Below are 20,148 nucleotides of genomic sequence, written 5' to 3' on the forward strand. Positions count from 1 at the left end.
TATCATTTGTGACAACATGAATAGACCTGAAGGACATTGTGCTAAAGGACCTTACATGTCATGGCCAGAGTTTGAACTTTGCTAAAGGCCAGGAGGAACCATTGAACAACTGTGTGAAAAGGTGAATATCATTTGCATAATTGTTTCAGATCAGTTATGGGATGTGGAGAATGTATTGGAGAAAATCAAACACACATTAGGAAAACATGGTAAGAAGCAATATGGTAATTCTAACAAGAAATGATGAAGTAGCAATAAGAATAGAGAGAAAAGGATACATTTGAGAAATAGGACAGAGATAAATCTAAAGGACCTCCTTTTGGTTTGAATATGGAGAACAAAGGAAAGAGTTTGGGGATTAGGGGAATAAGCCTGACACAGAAGGACAAATACTGTATAATCTCACGTATATGCGGAGTCCAAAAATGTTGATCTCATAGAAACAGAGTAGAAAGGTAGTTACTTTTCTACTGGGTTCTCCCAACCCAGAGGCTGGGGTTGGGAGAAGGATGGGGAAAGGAAAGATGTTGATCACAAACTACAAAGTGTCTGTTAGACTGCAGGAGTAAGTTTTAGTGATCTATTATACTGCATGGTCACCACAGTTAACAATAATAAATTGTATATTTCAAAACTACTAAAATAATACATTAATACTCGTGCCACAAAAGAAAAGTTGGTGAGGTAATAGATATGATAATTTACTTGATTTAATCTTTTTTTACAATGTATACATAGATTAAAAAATCACATTGTACCTTATATTTAAATTAAATATATTTATATTTAATATTTACATTCATAACCATTATTTGTGAATGAAATACATAAAATTTCTTTTTAAAAAAGATTAGCAATAGATTTGTCAGCAGAAGGCTTTCAGATGTGAAGGCAGTGGGATAATATGTTTAAAGTGATGAAAGAAAAAACTCTCAAATAAGAAACCTGTATCTGCAAAACTGTACTTCAAAAATGAAGAAATTTAGACATTCCCAAACAAAAGCTAGGGTGTCCATTACCAATAAACCTGCCCTGTAAGAAAGGAGATGAAATAAATGGATGATAGACAGTAACTCAATGACAAATGAAGATATTAAGATCTCTAGTAAAGATAAATCTATAGGCAAACATAAAAGCCAGTAATTTTGGCTTGTAATTTTGGTTTGTAACTCCACTTTTTATTTTCTACAGGATTTAAAAGCCAAGTGCATAAAAATTATTTTTTTAAATCTTTGTTATTGGGCACACAATGTATACAAAGATGTAATTTGTGACACCAATAACAAAGGAGGGGACAGAACTATACAGCAGCAGTTTTTGTAGGCAATTTACATTAACTAGGTATCAATTCAAATTAGGCTGTTAAAAACTATAGAATATTATATTTAATTCCCATAGTAACTATAAAGGATTCACAGAATATACAAAAGAGGAAATACAAAAGAAATCAGGCCAGGCACGGTGTCTCACGCCTATAATCCCAGCACTTTGGGAGGCTAAGGCAGGTGAAACACCTGAGGTCAGGAGTCCAAGACCAGCCTGGCCAACATGGCAAAACTCCATCTCTACCAAAAATACAAAAAATTAGCTGGGCATGGTGGCACATGCCTGTAATCCCAGCTACTTGAGAGGCTGAGACAGGAGAATTGCTTGAACCCAGGAGGCAGAGTTTGCAGTGAGCTGAAATTGGTGTCACTGCACTCCAGCCTGGGTGACAGAGCAAGACTCCATCTCAAAATTAAAAAACAAAAATCAGAACATACTACACAAAAATCAACTGAAAACAACAGAAGGCAGTAATTTTAAAAATAACAGGCATGCTAGGCACGGTGTCTCATGCGTGTAATCCCAGCACTTTGGGAGGCCAAGGCGAGTGGATCATGAGGTCAGGAGATGGAGACCATCCTGGCGAACACAGTGAAACCCCGTCTCTACTAAAAATACAAAAAAATTAGCCAGGCATGGTGGCGAGCACCTGTAGTCCCAGCTACTCAGGAGGCTGAAGCAGCAGAAAGGCGTGAACCCAGGAGGCAGAGCTTGCAGTGAGCCAAGATCGTGACACTGCACTCCAGCCTGGGTGACAGAGTGAGACTCCATCTAAAAAAATAAATAAATAAATAATAAAAAAATTACAGGCAAAGAATCTGTAAGACATACAGAAAATAAATAATAAAATAGCAGAGGAAAACGCTTTCTCATCAGTAACAATTTTAAATGTTAATGGATTGAACTCTCCAACTGAAAGCCAGAGATTGGCAGAATGGATACAAAAATATGATTCTGGCCGGGCGCGGCGGCTCACGCCTGTAATCCCAGCACTTTGGGAGGCTGAGATGGGCAGATCACAAGGTCAGGAGATCAAGACCATCCTGGCTAACACGGTGAAACCCCGTCTCTACTAAAAATACAAAAAGTTAGCCGGGCATGGTGGCAGGAGGCAGAAGAATGGTGTGAACCCAGGAGGCGGAGCTTTCTGTGAGCCAAGATCGTGCCACTGCACTCCAGCCTGGGTGACAGAGCGTGACTCCGCCTCAAAAAAAAAAAAAAAAAAAAAAAAAATATATATATATATATATATATATATATATATATATATATATATATGATTCAACTATATGCTGTCTACAAGAGACTCCCTTGAGGTCTAAAGACACAAACAGGTTGAAAGGACAGAAAAAGATTTTCATGTAAATATTTTCATGTAACCAAAAGAGAACAGGAGTGGCTATATTCATATCAGAAAAATTAGAACTTACCTCAAAAAATGGTTGCAAGGCTCAAAGAAGAATAGTATATATTAATAAAGGAATCAATTAATCAAGAAGATATCATTTTAAACATATATGCAACAAACTACAGAACCCTCAAATTTGTGAAAGAAATATTTACAGAACTGAAGCAAGAAATAAACAGAGTTTGACAATAATAGCTGGAGACTTCAATAGCTTACTTTAAGCAATAGATAAAATGATAAGACAGTTCAATAAAAATATAGGGGACTTGAACAACACTTAGAAAATACCTTGAAACAAACGAAAACACAACATACCAAAACTTATGGGATGCAACAAAAGCAGTGTTAAAGGGGAAATTTACAGCTATAAATTTATGCATTAAAGTAAAAGAAAGATTGTAAATTAACAACCTAATTTGTTAGGTCCATAAACCAACTGGACCTAACAGACATATACAGTACTTTATAACAGCAGATTACATCTTTTTCTCAAGTGCCCCTGGAACATTCTCCAGGATGGACCACATATAAAAAGACAAAACAAGCCCATACATTCTAAAAGACTGAAGTCATATAAATAAAATTTAAAAGATTAAAATCATAAAACTAGAAACCAATAACAGAAAGAAAATTGAAAAGTTCACAAATATTTGGAAATTAAACAATACACTTTTAAACAACCAAATGGTCAAAAAAGAAATCAAAAGGGAAATTAGAAAATACCTTGAAATAAACAAACAAAAAAAAGATGAGAAAACAGAGAACTGGACAAGATACATAACCTGCTAAATCTTTACAGCTATGCAGTATTGGAGCTGGCATTTAAAATCAACTGGGATATTTGGCCTGTCTGGTATATTTTAATGTCTACTAAATTCTCAGACAAATCTCTAAAAGCCTTTCTCTTTTCTGTGGCTATGTCTATACAAGCTAAGTGGAATGGAGACCTGAAGTAACTATCTGGAGATACCAAGATCCAACATATTAGCTTGTTTTTAAAAAACACCTTTTAAAAATTTAATAAAAGTCACTCTTTCAAGGTGAAAAAAAAAAAGAGAAAAAAGAAAATACCTTGAAACAAATGAAAACACAACATATCAAAACTTATGAAATGCAATGAAAGCTGTGATAAAAGGGACATTTACAGCTATAAAATCATGCATTAAAGTAGAAGATAGATCTCAAAGTAGCAACCTAATTTTCACCATAAGGATCTAGAAAAGGAAGAGTAAACTTTACTCAAAGCTAGCAAAAGGAAGGAAAAATAAAGAATAGAGTGAGATAAATAAAACAGAGGTTAAAAAAACAATAGAGGCCGGGCACGGTGGCTCATACCTGTAATCCCAGCACTTTGGGAGACCAAGGCGGATGGATCACCTGAGGTCAGGATTTCAAGACCAGCCTGGCCAACATGGCGAAACCCCGTCTCTACTAAAAGTACAAAAGTTAGCTGGGCATGGTGGTGGGCACCTGTAATCTCAGCTACTCAGGAGGCTGAGGCAGGAGAATCACCTGAACCCGGGAGGCGGAGGTTGCAGTGAGCCGAGATTGCACCACTGCACTCCAGCCTGGGCAACAAGACTGAGACTCCATTTCCAAAAAAAAAGAGAGATAATCAATGAAACCACAAGGTGGTTCTTTGTAAAGATCAACAAAATTAAAAAATGTTAGCTAGATTGACTGATAAAAAAGAGAACTCAAATTACTAAAATTGGAAATAAAAATGATATAAAGTTTACTATCAATCTTACAGAAATAAAGATTACAAGATAATACTAGTAACAATTGTATGCCAACAAATTAGTTAACCTATATAAATGGACAAAATCCTAGAAGTATACAATCTACCAAAACCAAATAATGAAGAAATAGAAAGTATGAATTGACCTATAACTAGTAAAGAAATTGAGTCAGTACCAAAAACCTCTCAACAAGGAAAAGTCTTGGGCCAGATGGCTTCACCTATGAATTCTGCCTAACATTTAAAGAGGAATTAAAATCAATTCTTCTCAAACTTCTTAAAAAATTGAAGACAAAGGTCAGTTCCTAATTCATTCTCTAAAGCCAGCTTTACTCTCATACTAAAGCCAGAGAAAGATAATACTGGAAAAGAAAGCTACAGATCAATATCTTAATGAATATTGCTGTAAAAATCCTCAACAAAATACTAGCAAACAGCATACAGAAGCATATTAAAAGAATTATACACCATGATCAAGTGAGATTTTTTCCAGGAATGCATGGAAAACAATCAATGTAATATACCACATTAACAGAATGAGGGGTAAATAAGCCCAGCCATCTCAATTGATGCAGAAAAGCATTTGACAACATTCAACACCCTTTTGTGATTAAAACACTCAATAAACCGGAAGTTAAAAGTAACTTCCCTAACGTGATAAAGGTCATATGTTAAAAACTCACAGCTCGCATCATAATGGTGAAAGCTTTTCTGCTAGATGAGGAAAAGACAAGAAGACTTCCTTTTGCCATTTATATTACACATAATATTGGATGTTTTAGGCAGAGCAATTGGGGAAAAAGGAAATAAAAAACATCAAAATTGGAAAGGACGAAGAATAATTATCTTTGTGGCTGACATGATTTTATATGTTGAAAACTCTAAAGACTCCACAAAATATTCATTAGAGCTAATAAACTCAGCAAAGATGCGAGGTACAAATTCAACACGCCAAAAAAAGTTGTATTTCTGTACACAACAATAAGCAATATTAAAAGGAAATTAGAAAACAATTCCACTTACAATAACACCAAAATAAATAAAATACTTAGGAATAAATTTAACCAAGAAATCAAAAGACTTGTACAATGAAAATTACAAAACACTATTGAAAGGAATTAAACAAATTAATGAATTGAAAGACGTTTCCTGTTCATGAATTGGAAAACTTCATATTGTTAAGATGACAATACTACCCAAAGCAATCTACAGATTCAATGCAATTCCTATCAAAAAGCCAATGTTATTTTGCAGAAATAGAAAAACGCATCCTAAAATTCACATAGTCTCAAGAGACCTCTAAAAGATAAAACAAGCTTGAAACAGAGGAACAAATTGGAGGACTCTCAATTCTTGATTTCAAAACTTATTACAGAGCTATAGTGATCAAAAGAATGTTGTTCAGGCATAAGGACGGACATACAGACTGATGAAATACAGCCCAGAAATAAACCTTCACGTGTATAGTCAATTGATTGTCAACAATGGTGCAAAGCCCGTTCAATTGGGTAAGGTTCATCTTTGGAATAAATGATGCTGCAAAAAAAATGAATATCCAAATGCAAAGAATGAAGTTGGACTTTTACCTTACAACACATTCAAAAATTAATCTAAAATAGATCAAAGTCCTGGCTGTGCACAGTGGCTCACACCTGTAATCCCAGCACTTTGGGAGGCCAAGGCGGGCGGATCACGAGGTCAGGAGATCAAGACCATCCTTGCTAACACAGTGAAACCCCGTCTCTACAAAAAAGTACAAAAAAATTAGCCGGGCATGGTGGCGGGCGCCTGTAGTCCCAGCTACTCAGGAGGCCGAGGCAGGAGAATGGCACCCGGGAGGCGGAGCTTGCAGTGAGCCGAGATCGCACCACTACACTCCAGCCTGGGAGAAAGAGCAAGACTCCGTCTCAATAAATAAATAAATAAATAAATAGATCAAAGTCCTAAATGTAAGGGCTAAAACTATGAAACTTCGAGAAGATTAACATTCAGAACACACAAAGTACTCATAAAACTGAACAAACACAACCAAAACCAAATAACTCAATTCACGAATGGACAAAAGACTTACACAGGTATTTCTCCAAAGAAGATATACAAATGGTAAGTAAGCAAGTGAAAAGATGTTCAACATCACTAGCTGTTAGGGAAATGATAACCAAAACCACAATGAAGTACCATTTCAGAACCATAAGGATGACTATTATCCTTAAAAAATAAATAAATAATAATGACAAGTGCGTGCAAGGATGTGGTGAAACTGGAACACTTGTGCGCTGCTGCTGGGAACAGAAAGTGGTGCAGCTGCTGTGGAAAATTGTTTGGCAGTTTCTTAAAAGTTACACATAGAGTTAAGTTAAACTGTATGATCCGGCACTTCCACTTCTAGGTACACACCCAAAAGAAATGAAAGCAATGGCTCAAACGGACGCTTGTACAGCAGTGTTCATAGCAATGTTACTTGCAGTACCAAAAAGTGGAAATCCAAATGTTCATCAACAGGCGAGTGGACAACAAAATGTGATCTATACATAAATGGAAAACTTTTCAGTCTTTAAAATGAGTGAAATTCAGATACATGCTACACTATAAATGAACCTTGAAAACAGCGTATTAAGTGAAGTAAGTCAGACATAATAGGACCCATATTGCATGATTCCCATTATACAGGGTACCTAGAATAGGAAAATTCATAGAGACACAAAGTAGAATGGTGGTTACCAGGAGCTGGGAGGAGGGGGTCATGGGCAGTTTTTCTTAATGGGTACAGAGCTTCTGTTTCAAATGATGAACAAGTTCTGGAAATGAATAGTGGTGATGGCTGCGCAACATTGTAGATGTACTTAATGCTACTGAACTGTATACTTAAAAATTATTAAAGTGGTAAATGTTATGTATATTTTACCACAATAGAAAGAAAGAAAATATTTTAAAAAGTGGTGTTTATTATCTGCACCAAAATGCTGATTGACATTTTAGACAACCAATTGATTTTCTTTTTTTCATTTCTTCTTCCTCCTCTTTTTTTCTCCTCCTCCTAGCTCCCTCCCCCTGTCCCCCATCCCCTTTCTCTCCTCCCTTCCCTTTTTCCTCCTCCTCCCTCCTCTCCTTCTTCTCCTCCCCTTCCTCCTCCTCCTCCTCCTTTTTGTAGAGATAGGAGTCTCCCTATGTTGCCCAGGCTGGTCTTGAACTCCTGGCCTCAAGCAATCCTTCTGTCTCAGCCTCCCAAAGTGGTAGGATTACAGGTGTGAGTCACCACACCCAGTCTTGATTTTCTTAATCCAATCAAATACACCATCATTTATTTTATTTAAAAAAAATCTATCAATAGCCTGAATAGTCAGTGATATAGTTTGGATATTTATTCCCTCCAAACCTCATGTTGATATTTGATCCCCAAATTTGGAGTTGGGATCTGGTGGGAGCTGTTGCATCATGGAGGCAGATCACTCGTGAAAGGCTTGATGCTATCGTCACCATATTTAGTGATTTCTTGTTCTATTATTTACTGCAAGAACTATTGTTAAAAAGAGACTAGCGCCTTCCTAATCTATTGCTTCCTCTCTTGCCATATGATACTCTGGCTTCCGTTTGTCTTCCACCATGAGTAGAAGCAGTTTGAATCCCAGACAAGAAGCAGATGCTGGTGCCATGCTTCTCATACAGCCTATAGAAATATGAGCCAAATAAATCTCTTTTCTTTATACATTATCGAGCTCCAGGTACTCCTTTATATAAAGCAACACAGAAAAAGACTAAGCAAGTCAGTTTATTCAAAATACTTGACCCAGTATTTCTGTGTACACAAAGTCTGCATGTGGCAAAAAAATGCCACCAAGATCCAGGGACAAATATCTCCAATAAGATGACTATCGATGGCCTAAACCACTGCAGGACTTCAATCTCAAATAGGTCATATCCTACATTTTGCAGTTTCTACAGAACCACTGACAAATAACAGCTCAAGCGTCAGGAGCTCCAAATGCCACTCTTTACGTGATACGATATGGAGAGACTCCTTTCAAGCTGTTCCCTCCTGCCAGCCTCATCTCACGGCCAAAATTTTGTACTTTTTGAGGTGTTCTGAGGCCATGTACCTTTTGTGCTCCATTAGAGCCTCATGTGTCCTAAGTGTATGTAATTGTTTTATTAAGGCATGAGTATCAACTATCACATGGCAGCAAGCAGGTGCTTAAGGACTCAGACAAGTGTGATATGTTTCCCAGAGGTAGAAACATGCAGAGACCAAGAAGTCCCATGGGAGAGCCCTGCTGGGAAAGGCATCAGCTAGAGGCAACATGAGAAGGTACCTATGACAAACTTTGCCTTAAACAAACAAACAAAAAAACACAAAATTCAAGTGCTGGTTCTACCTCTTATTGGCTTTATGAAAATGAGCAACATGGCCGGGCACAATGGCTCACACCTATAATCCCAGCACTTTGGGAAGCCGAGGCGGGTGGATCATCTGAGGTCAGGAGTTCATGACCAGCCTGGCCAACAGGGTGAAACCCTGTCTCTAGTAAAAATACAAAAAAATTAGCTGGGTGTCGTGGCGGGCACGTGTAATCCCAGCTGCTCGAGAGGCTGAGGCATGAGAATCACTTGAACCCAGGAGGCGGAGGGTGCAGTGAGCCAAGATCACACCACTGCACTCCAGCCTGGGCGGCAGAGCCAAACTCCATCTCAAAATAAAAAAAAAAAAAAAAGAAAAAAAAAAAGAAAAAATGAGCAATGTCTTCAACTTTGAGATGAAAATAACCTTAGAGGTCTCAGTTCAAGCTCAGATTCACTGTAGATGTACCCTCTTCAGCATTCCTGGTGGGAATGAATTCATTCTGAAACACTAGGAGCCTGCCAGTGCCACACAGTCTCCCAGGGGCTGAGAGCTCAACAGTGGACAAAACAAAGTTCCTGCTCTCATAGAGTGTACAGTCTACTGAGGAGAAAATAAAAACTAGCCAATAAATACTTAACATATCAGAGAGTGATAAGCATAGAGTGGAAAAAGTGATAAATGATGGAGAATGACAGTGCTAAGCTGAGCAGAGACAGGAAGTCGCAGTGAGCCACACAGATGAGCTCAGACAGTTATCAAGACAGTTACTTGCTAGCTGAAGCTAATACAGTCTGAAATTGTTCACCTGGATTAACTGTTTTTTTTTTTTTTTTTTTGAGACAGAGTCTTGCTCTGTCACCCAGGCTGGAGTACAGTGGTGCAATCTCGGCTCACTGCAACTTCTGCCTCCCAGGTTCAAGCAATTCTCCTGCCTCAGCCTCCTGAGTAGCTGGAATTACTGCCCTGCACCACCACGCCTGGCTAATTTTTGTATTTTTAGTAGAGACAGGGTTTTGCCATGTTGGCCAGGCTGGTCTCAATCTCTTGATCTCAGATGATCCGCCCGCCTCAGCCTCCCAAAGTGTTGGGATTACAGGCGTGAGCCACCAGGCCTGGCCAACTTCTTTAATTATATTTACTCACCATCCAATTCTCTGAAGGTGGATCATTTCAGGTAGAGGGAACCTGAGTTGAACCAAAGACCCTGCAGTGAGGACACAGCTTAACATGTCTGAGGAATGGCCATGGAGCAAAAGAGAGGGAAGATTTACAGAGCTATGGCCAGAGAGGTGGCAGAGCCAGATCCCACAGGGCCCTGAGGGCCATTGTTGGACTCTGGAGTGCTCTGAGTGAAAATGATGCATTTGGAGGGTTGCAAGCAGAAAAGGTGCATGAATTTTCCAAGGTTTTGGAAAGACTCCTCTGGTTGTTGGGGGGAGAATGATACTTGAGTTGAGTGTATTCGTTTTCTGTTGCTGCTCTCTAACAAATGACCCAAGAGGTAGTGGCTTAAAACAATACAAATTCGTTACCCGACAGTTCTAAAAGTTAAAATTTTGATATGGATCTCACTGCACTAAAGTTAGGGTGTAGGCAGGGACACATTCTTTTCTGAGTGCTCTACGCGGAAATCCACTTCCTTTCCTTTCCTAGCTCTCAAAAGCCACCCACATGCCTGGCTCCCGTGCCCTTCCTCCATCTGCAGATACACCAATGGTGGGTGGAGTCCTGATCTCTCATCATTCTGACCCTCTCTTCTGCCTCCCTCTTCCACTTTTAAGGACCCATGTGATTATACTGAAGGCAGCCAAATCATCCAGAATAATCTACCCATCTCAAGGCCTTTAACTCAATAACTTCTGCAAAGTCCTTTTGCCATGTAAGATAACATACTCACAAGTTCCAGGGATTATAAGCTATTTCTTTTCTTTTTTTTTTTTTTTTTTTTTTTTTGAGACGGAGTCTCGCTCTGTCGCCCAGGCTGGAGTGCAGTGGTGCCATCTCAGCTCACTGCAAGCTCCGCCTCCCAGGTTCACGCCATTCTCCTGCCTCAGCCTCCCGAGTAGCTGGGACTACAGGTGCCCACCACTACGCCCGGCTAATTTTTTTGTATCTTTAGTAGAGACGGGGTTTCACCATGTTAGCCAGGATGGTCTTGAACTCCTGACCTCGTGATCCGCCCACCTCGACCTCCCAAAGTGCTGGGATTACAGGCATGAGCCACCACGCCCAGCCGATTGTAAGCTATTTCAAGAGTGCAGGGAACTACTGCCTTGAATAATTATCTTAGACATTTATTCTTGAATAATGCACATTCTGCATTATATATGTAAATATATATATATATATATATATATATATATATATATATATATATATATATTTCATTTAAATCTTATAAAAACCATTCCAGGTAGGTATAACCATCATCCCCGCTTTATAGCTGATGAATCTGAAAGTTACAGCTTTTCTAAAATCACATAGCTTCTATGCAAAAGAGCTGGACTTCGCACCCAGACCTGCTTAATGTATCCCCACGCTTTTTTCTTTGCTTTTCAAGAGACAGGGTCTCACTATGTTGCCCAGGCTGGTCTCCAGCTCTTGGGCTCTAGCAATCCTCCCGCCTCAGCCTTCTGAGTAGCTGGGACTACAGGTGCAAGCCACTGTGCCAAGCTCCCCATGCCTTTTCTACTGCACTGTGCCACTGCAATAATAGAAGCAAGAACAAAAGGTAGTAATTTTTTTAAAGGTTTTTTAAATCTGTTGGGATATAAGAGGTAGGGAAGGCAGGAAAGCCTAGAATTCTTCTGTCATGAGTTGATTTTCCAGCAAGATTGTAAAGAACAATGTAGTAGCCCTGCAGAGGAATTAACCTGACTTCCTGGCACACTACACTTCAGACAATTCTATCATGTTGAAAGTCATTAACAATGATGCTCTGCAAGCATCATTGTTATTTACATTAATGTTCTTATGGTAACAGACCACAGAATTAAAGCTTTCTGGACAGCAAGCCAGACATGAAACAAAAATGGGGAATGAATATATCAATATATATTTTCCTTTGATCTATTTCTAACAAGCTATTTATTGGTTATTTCAATAGAAAACTCAGTTAAGGATTTTCTTCCCCCACAGACTTTCCATTTTTTTCTTTCTGCCTAACACACCCTTTGACTCTAATTCACTCTTGTTTAATGCATTCAGGCTTTAGACTGTAGTGCTCCCCAAATCAGATCCAATAATGCCTCAATCACTCATTTTCAGAGCCTTCCTAATTAGGACACTTATCTCTTCTCCACAGAAATGCACCATTAGTGCGCTTGTTTCTTTTCCCATCAAGGAGACAACACAGGTGAGTTTGTGGGCAATCTGGCCAGAGCTCCAGCTAGATGGCTCCCCAGGTGCAGAGCAAAGCAGTGTTCTTGTTTGGAGGACTAGGGAAGGGGCATTGTGTTTTATCTTTTGCATGACATTGCTTATGCTGTAAGCATACAGTAAAGTTTATGAAAAAGCCCTACCTGTTGCTGCTCTTCAATTTGCCTATTTCTACTATAAAGAGAATTTGGGGTAAAGGGAGATCTCTCAATCTCAGGGACAGGGGTTCTGTAGTTTGAAAAATCACATGGGCAGGGCATGGCGGCTCACGCCTGTAATCCCAGCACTTTGGGAGGCCGAGGCAGGTGGATCACGAGGTCAGGAGATCAAGACCATCCTGGCTAACACAGTGAAACTCCATCTCTACTAAAAATACAAAAAATTAGCCGAGAGTGGTGGCGGGAGCCTGTAGTCCCAGCTACTCGGGAGGCTGAGGCAGGAGAATGATGTGAACCTGGGAGGCGGAGCTTGCAGTGAGCCAAGATCTCACCACTGCACTCCAGCCTGGGTGACAGAGCGAGACTCGGTCTCAAAAAAAAAAAACAGAAAAGAAAAGACAAGAAAAGAAAAATCACTATGGATGATTTTGAGAGCCCTTCGCTCCTGCTGTAAAGTAATTATCATTCTTGAAAATTAGAGGCCAACTTGACTGCATTCATGGAGATGGGTTCTTTGAGGATTTCTTTGGGGGAGCAAGGGGTCATGATGCAGCATCTCCCTGATGCTCTTATGGAAACAACTTGCAAAGTTTCCCCATCACAGCCAGAGAGGTGCAGAGCGTTCCCAGAGCTGTCAGAGTGGCCAACAGAAGTCTGCAGCTCTGTCACCCTGGGTGGCTTCCTTCCTTGATCATAGAAGACACCCCTGAAGCTCCAAGTGGATAGAAATATTGAAACTCACTACCTCCTCCCCAAAGTAAACTCAGTCTTGAGAAAGAGATCAGTCTTCTGAGTTGGACTTAGACCAAACTGTAAATAAACCCTTCTAAAAGGTCTCGACTTTCAGTTCTAAGAAAATAGAAAGCTACAACCTAACAGAAATCTAAGCAACAGAAAAGCTCGATTTTATGTGTCTTAAAAGAAGTCCTGGCCGGACGCGGTGGCTCAAGCCTGTAATCCCAGCACTTTGGGAGGCCAAGGGGGGCGGATCACAAGGTCAGGAGATTGAGACCATCCTGGCTAACACGGTGAAACCCCGTCTCTACTAAAAATACAAAAAATTAGCCGGGCGTGGTGGCGGGCGCCTGTAGTCCCAGCTACTCGGAGAGGCTGAGGCAGGAGAATGGCGTGAACCCGGGAGGCAGAGCTTGCAGTGAGCCGAGATCATGCCACTGCACCCCAGCCTGGGGGACAGAGCAAGACTGCATCTCAAAAAAAAAAAAAAAAAGAAGTCCTAAGCCCATAACTCATTGGAATACAATGGATTGGTTCTGCTCTTCTCTTATCTTGTTCACTGGACTTGAAGGAGAGGGGAAAAATGGTAATTGCCTCATGGAGCCTGTGCTTTAAAGGACAGAACTATGTCACCTCAGGTCTGGCAGGAGCCAGTAGCAGGCTGCATCTATTAACATATTTTAGTTAAAGGAGATTCCTTCCTAGAGGGACAGCCAGTGGAAAGATGCTTTAACTTTTCATTTTTAATACATGACTGGTTTCCATAGAGACCAAGGTAAAGCTGCTACACAGATTTTTCTTGGAGCAGCCAGGGTGACATCCTTATGCCTGAGGGGTACTCTTCCTGCCTCCTTTTCCGTCTACTGCCCTTGTTGCGACTCTCCCAGGGGGCAACAGGCACTTTGCTGGAAGCTGAGAATGCAGACACCACGGGAGCAGGGCCAGCTACATAATTTGTGGGACCCAGTGCAAAATGAAAATGCAGGCTCCCTGTTCAAAAAGGAAGACAAAAGTGCCGTTAAAGGTGCTAAAAGGCTTTCCTTTTCTTTCCACAGTCTTTCTGTCTCTCACTTGGCATGATGCTTTCTCTTTGCAATTGAATTTTGTTGTAAGTAGAACAAAATTGAAATTTCAGATTAAACAGAAGATTTTACTATTCACCTTTATAGTGTTCATCTTTAGAATGCCAGTTTTATGTGTGAACATAAGAGCATTTAATGAAGGCAGAATCACAGAAATGACCCAATTTCTATTTCATGGCTCATACATACATCGGTATTTTGTCTTACCAGGATGGTGGTAATGCTGCGCAAAGCCCATTCAGCTGTCTCTTTTCCACCTAGTGCTCGTGCACATATTCTACCAATGCATTGTATCTTCAACTTACTGACGGTTAAGGAAGAACTAAAAGGAAAAGGAACAGTGGGTTTCTCTACATTACCTTTTCCTTCCATGTCCTCTTTTTCAGCACAAGTGTTTGACTAACACTGGGAAATAACACAAGCAAGTAAGAACATGATAGGGCTCCCTCGTCATGCTTGTTTCTTAAAACACAATTTCCTTTCTACATTGCAAGTAAATTCTGGTCCAAACAGAAAGTGTGGCTTTTTGGGACACTGAGTCATGGACCTTCACACTGTCAAAAAAAAAAGGAAGATTCAAAAGAAAAAGTTTAAACAGTGGCCTAAGATGGCTTCAGTTGGGCACATGAGTAATAAAACCTAGGCCTACAAGCTAATGCTGACCTCTCACCTGTATAACTGAAACCAGCCCATTTTTCCATAGAACTAATATTTATGGTTTTTTGAATACAAATAGAAATTGACCCCATCCCGGAACGCTTGAAACTTACACTTGTCTTATCTGAGCTCCTTTCACAGGACACTGACCATCAGGTCCTCCAGATAGTATCAAAGAACTGAAACTTACCACTCACCACATCCAGACAATGAGATGCCAGACCTCACACCCATCACGATGGCCTAACCGACTATCTGCTTCCCATTGACCAACTCCTCTTCCTTATCTCTCCCTAATTCCTGTTTCTCCTACATAGTTACATTCTTTCCTCATTCTACAAACCTCTAATTTTAGTCAATTAGACAGATCTGAGATTCATCTCCATCTCCTGGCTGATGTCACCTGCGTTAAAGCCTTTCTTCCCTGGAAATATGGCCAGACACCATGGCTCATGTCTGTAATCTCAGCCAATTGGGAGGCCATGACAGGAGGACGGCTTGAGCTCAGGAGTTCAAGGCTACAGTGAGCTATGACTGCACCACTGCACTCCAGCCTGGATGACAGAGCGAGATCCCATTAAAAAAAAAAAAGAAAGAAAGAAAGGAAAAGAAAAGAAAAGAAAAATAGAGAAAGGCAGAGAGAAGAAAGACAGAGACAGAGAGAGAGAGAGAGGAAGGAAGGAAGGAAGGAAGGAAGGAAGGAAGGAAGGAAGGAAGGAAGGAAAAAGAAAGAAAGAAAGAAAGAAAGAAAGAAAGAAAGAAAGAAGGAAGGAAGGAAGGAAGGAAGGAAGGAAGGAAGGAAGGAAGAAAGAAAGAAAGAAAGAAAGAAAGAAAGAAAGAAAGAAAGAAAGAGAAAAAGAAAAGAAAAGAGAAAAGAAAATAAAAAAGAAAGGGAAAGGGAAAGGGAGAAGGAAAGGAAAGGAAAGGAAGACAGACAGACAGACAGAGTATCTCAGTGACTTTCTGTGAGGCAAGCAACCAGAGCTTGGCCGAACCCCTGGCAATCCCCAACATAATTGGGGTTTATTAAATATTTCACTGGCAGATACTGGTTGTAATCTTGTTAATCAGATGTAGAACAAAGACCAGATGAAATCAATCACCCTCCACCAGACCCTGAAACGCCTACACAGCCATTAACTTTCTCCCTACCCACTCAAACACATAGTTACCTTATCTTATGTATATAGTCACTGAGCACCAATCAGAATCACAAGAACGTGACTGTTGCTCCACCATCTCTTTGGTGCTACACATATCCCCCTGTTAGAAAGTGTCATATGTACCCTGTGCCTCATTTAACTTACTTCAGGACATAGTCTCAGTCTCTGCTGAGTCTGTGCTCTCAGGTTGAAGTCCTCAAACTTCACTTAGAACAGATCTGTGATTTCTGTAAGTTCTGGCGTGTTATTCAATTTTAGGTGGAAACTGTTTACCTTGTACTCACTTTGGGTCTCATGAACGGCCATGCTGCATAAGTCAACTGGGGTTCTATGCTCCCACAGTATTGCAAACACTACATGCTCACATGGCGGCATACAACAGTGGACATGTGTATTATGCATCTGTCCTTGGTTCATGCTCCATTGTCCCATCAGACTGCACTTATGAAACACATATTCAATGATAAAATTGTAAGGAATTTCAAGACGGTGTCAGCAGATCATTAAACTCCACTGGTAGAGCTCTTCGGAGCACCTGGCCTTGTTTGACTAGACAGGCCCAAGCAAACAGCCCTGAGTTGGGTGATCTGGGCTGTAATTTTGATTCTTCCCCTCACACTTTATAAAGTACCTGTTGAAAACTCAGTTTCTTCCTCTGTAATATTAAGGCAGAACATTAGCTCCAAGGTGCCTTGATATAAAAACTATGCTTCTGGACTGATGGCCAACCCAAGCCTGAGAACTGGTTTAAATGGCTCAGCACAAAGAACCTGAGGGAGCCAATGATCCATATTCCATTTTACCAGCTAGACATCGTAGCACTTGACGCACATTTACACATTCTCTCCCACATCCAACTCCCAGTATAGCTCAGTTTGACAAACTTGCCTGACATAAGAACCCTTTGGAATATTTGTAGGATCCCAAGCCCCTTCCCTCACTCCCTATTCTCCAAGGATCACATTCAATAGCTATTCTTACCCTTAGGCAAATTTCAGAAAGCTGGTCTTCTAATTTAAAAACTCCTGCAGTAAGCAATAGAAAATTATTTAAAAGATGCCCGTTTTAACCAAAAGCTGACATCTCATCTAACCAGGAGGCTGATCATTCACTTCAGCATTCATAGGACCCCCTCGATCTGTGTGATGTGTAGGGCAAAAGAAGACAGCCTCGGGGTGGGCAAAGTCACAGTGGCAGAAGTGAGGATCGCTTATTAGCAGGACAGTAAGGAGACCACCTGCCTCAAGAGGGAGTTCAAGGTGAAGAAAAACCACGAACTGCAGTCACAGAGTACGTATCAAACCACGCTGTCACCCAAACTAGCCTCTGGCATTGGCAGTTTAAAAGCCTGGAAAGGAAAGTTTGAATTTCAATCAAAACAAAACTCAAGTGAACTTTCTTACAGGTAAACCTGCTAGACAATCTAATTGCTCAATTTCTTCTCCCCTCTTCTCGACTTACAGTGCAGGCAAAAGCTGCTCTGTCTAAAACCGTCAGGTCCATTCAGGCAAAATTTAAGATCTTCAGTGGAGCCAAGTCAGTAAAGTCAGTTGTTTAGTTCCCGCATCTAAAGACTGAGATTGGTTGACTGAATATTTCACTGTGAAACCAACTGTAGAGACGTCATGTAGACACAGCTTAAGATTGTTCTTTGCTACCGTGGGTAATGCCTCCAGAATACTGAAACCTATTTCTAAGAAATCAATATCAAAAAATGAAAAGAACAGTGATGGAGTATTCCCCAACACACTGCCTGATCAAAGTACAGATAGACTTGGAACTTGATCAGCGCCTGAAACAGGATGTGTGGCTACCCAGCATCCCCAGCTAATGATTCTATCTGGCGTCATGTCACAGAAACCACTGTAAGAATACTTCCTACCAACTTGGCAATAGAGATGGTGTTTGTTCTTACATGAAAAAGAGCTATGCTGTCCAAGACCCAAGTGTGTGTTGTGTGAGTTAAGAAATGGGTAGGTGGTTGGCCACGTGCAGTGGCTCACGCCTGTACTCTCAGCACTTTAGGAGGCCTAGGGGGGGCAGATCATCTTAGGTCAGGAATTCGAGACCAGCCTGGCCAACATGGTGAAACCTTGTCTCTACTAAAAATACAAAAATGAGCTGAGTGTGGTGTGTGGTGGCAGGTGCTTGTAATCCCAGCTACTTGGGAGGCTGAGGCAGGAGAATCACTGGAACCCAGGAGGCAGAGTTTGCACTGAGCTGAGATCGCGCCATTGCACTCCAGCCTGGGCAACAGAGCGAGACTCCACGAGACAGGAGAATCGCTTGAACCTGGGAGGCAGAGGTTGCAGTGAGCTGATACCACGGCACTGGACTCCAGCCTGGGTGACAAAAGCGAGACTCCCTCTCAAAAAAAAAAGAAAAGAAAAAAGAAATGGGTAGGTGGGTCATTAAAAAAAAATGCAGAGAGGGAGGGAGAAAAAAGACTCCCTAAGCAAACTGTGTGTGTATGTGTGCATGGTGAGGATAAAACTCATGAAGATAAAATTCACCCGATGAAATTCTAATTGTTATTATTAGCACAGCTTTACCTTTTACATAGAATGGTAACTCCTTTTGCACCTCTGTGTTTTTTCCTAGAGAAGAGAAAATTAGCAGTTTTGCTGTCAGAATTACAGCTGCAGCAGTTTTGGTCATTCATGCCATAATGTTTGACCTTCATTCACCTATGTACTGACTAAAAACTGAAATGCATGGGAAGCAGAAATTCACAATAAAAAGAGAAGCTTACTTTTATAGCTTGGCTTTATTATATCCCCCAAAGAATGAAAGTTATTCTCTCACTAACTTTCTGCAGTTTGGTTTTAGTATTAAATATTAAATAAATATTATTAATTTACAAATACTGATTTTGGCAGAAACTTGCACAGCCTCAGACTTAGCCTACATTCAAATCTGCTGATTTTGCTATGAGTTTGTTCTTTTGGAGAATAATGTTACATGACTGCATTTATTCTATTTCTGGGCTTCTAGTAGCAGCTTAAATCCTTAAAGTAATTAAAGTTTAAAGTGCCCTGCCAACGGCTGTAGGATGATTGCCCCACTCAATGCTTGAATTTCACCTCAAGTCCTAACACAGTTTCCTATCCCTGCCACTGCTCTTTAGACAATAGAGGTGGCTCAATATTTTAACAAATAAATATTAAGCACCTATTATGTGGCAGGTGCTATTTTTAAACACTAAATCCTTTAAACAAAGGATAAACAAATTAGATAAAGTCTGTTTCATTCAGTGAAGGGAAGTGAAATAAATGAGCAAAAAAATTGGTTAATTTCAGATAGTCACAAATGCTATGATAAAAGTAATATAGGATGATACCTGCAGTGATTCTCAAACATGTTCAATTGATAGTGGGCCAGGTGCAGTGGCTCACGCCTGTAATCCCAGCACTGTGGGAAGCTGAGGCAGGCAGATCACCTGAGGTCAGGAGTTTGAGACCAGCCTGACCAATATGGTAAAACCCCATCTCTACTAAAAATACAAATATTAGGTGGGTGTGGTGGTGCGTACCTGTAATCTCAGCTACTTGGGAGGCTGAGGCAAGAGAATTGCTTGAACCCAGGAGGCGGAGGCTGCAGTGAGCCAAGATAGCGCCACTGCACTCCAGCCTCAGAGACAGAGCAAGACTCCAGCTCAGTAAATAAATAAATAAATAAATAAATAAATAAATAAATAAAATAAAAATTGATAATGTCCACAGAGTGCTGGAGTAAAGACATAGGCTGTGGGTAGCGGCTCCCCCAGGCCTTCCCTAGGGTGGAGAGGTCACTATGGCAACATCCTTTTTTCCCACCAACAACACACCGATGTACCAAGGTGCACTGGCTGGAAAGCTCTGCTACGGCAGTAACTAAGCTCTGTTAGATAGAACTCTCAAGGAAGGCCTTTCTGAGGAGGTGACACTTGAGCTGAGACCTAAATGATTGTTACAGGATTAACAAGATCATACGTCCGCTGCATAGTATCAGACCAATTACATTGAGACTGAAGAGTCTGCAGCAGAGAAAGAGTTTAATGCTCACTGGGAAGCCAAGAAAGGAGATGGGAGGAGGCCAGGTGCCGTGGCTCACACCTGTAATCCCAGCACTTTGGGAGGCCGAGGCGGGCAGATAACGAGGTCAGGAGTTCAAGACCAGCCT

This window comes from Symphalangus syndactylus, chromosome 19 (assembly GCF_028878055.3).
Source record: "Symphalangus syndactylus isolate Jambi chromosome 19, NHGRI_mSymSyn1-v2.1_pri, whole genome shotgun sequence".
NCBI classification, from domain to species: domain Eukaryota; kingdom Metazoa; phylum Chordata; class Mammalia; order Primates; family Hylobatidae; genus Symphalangus; species Symphalangus syndactylus.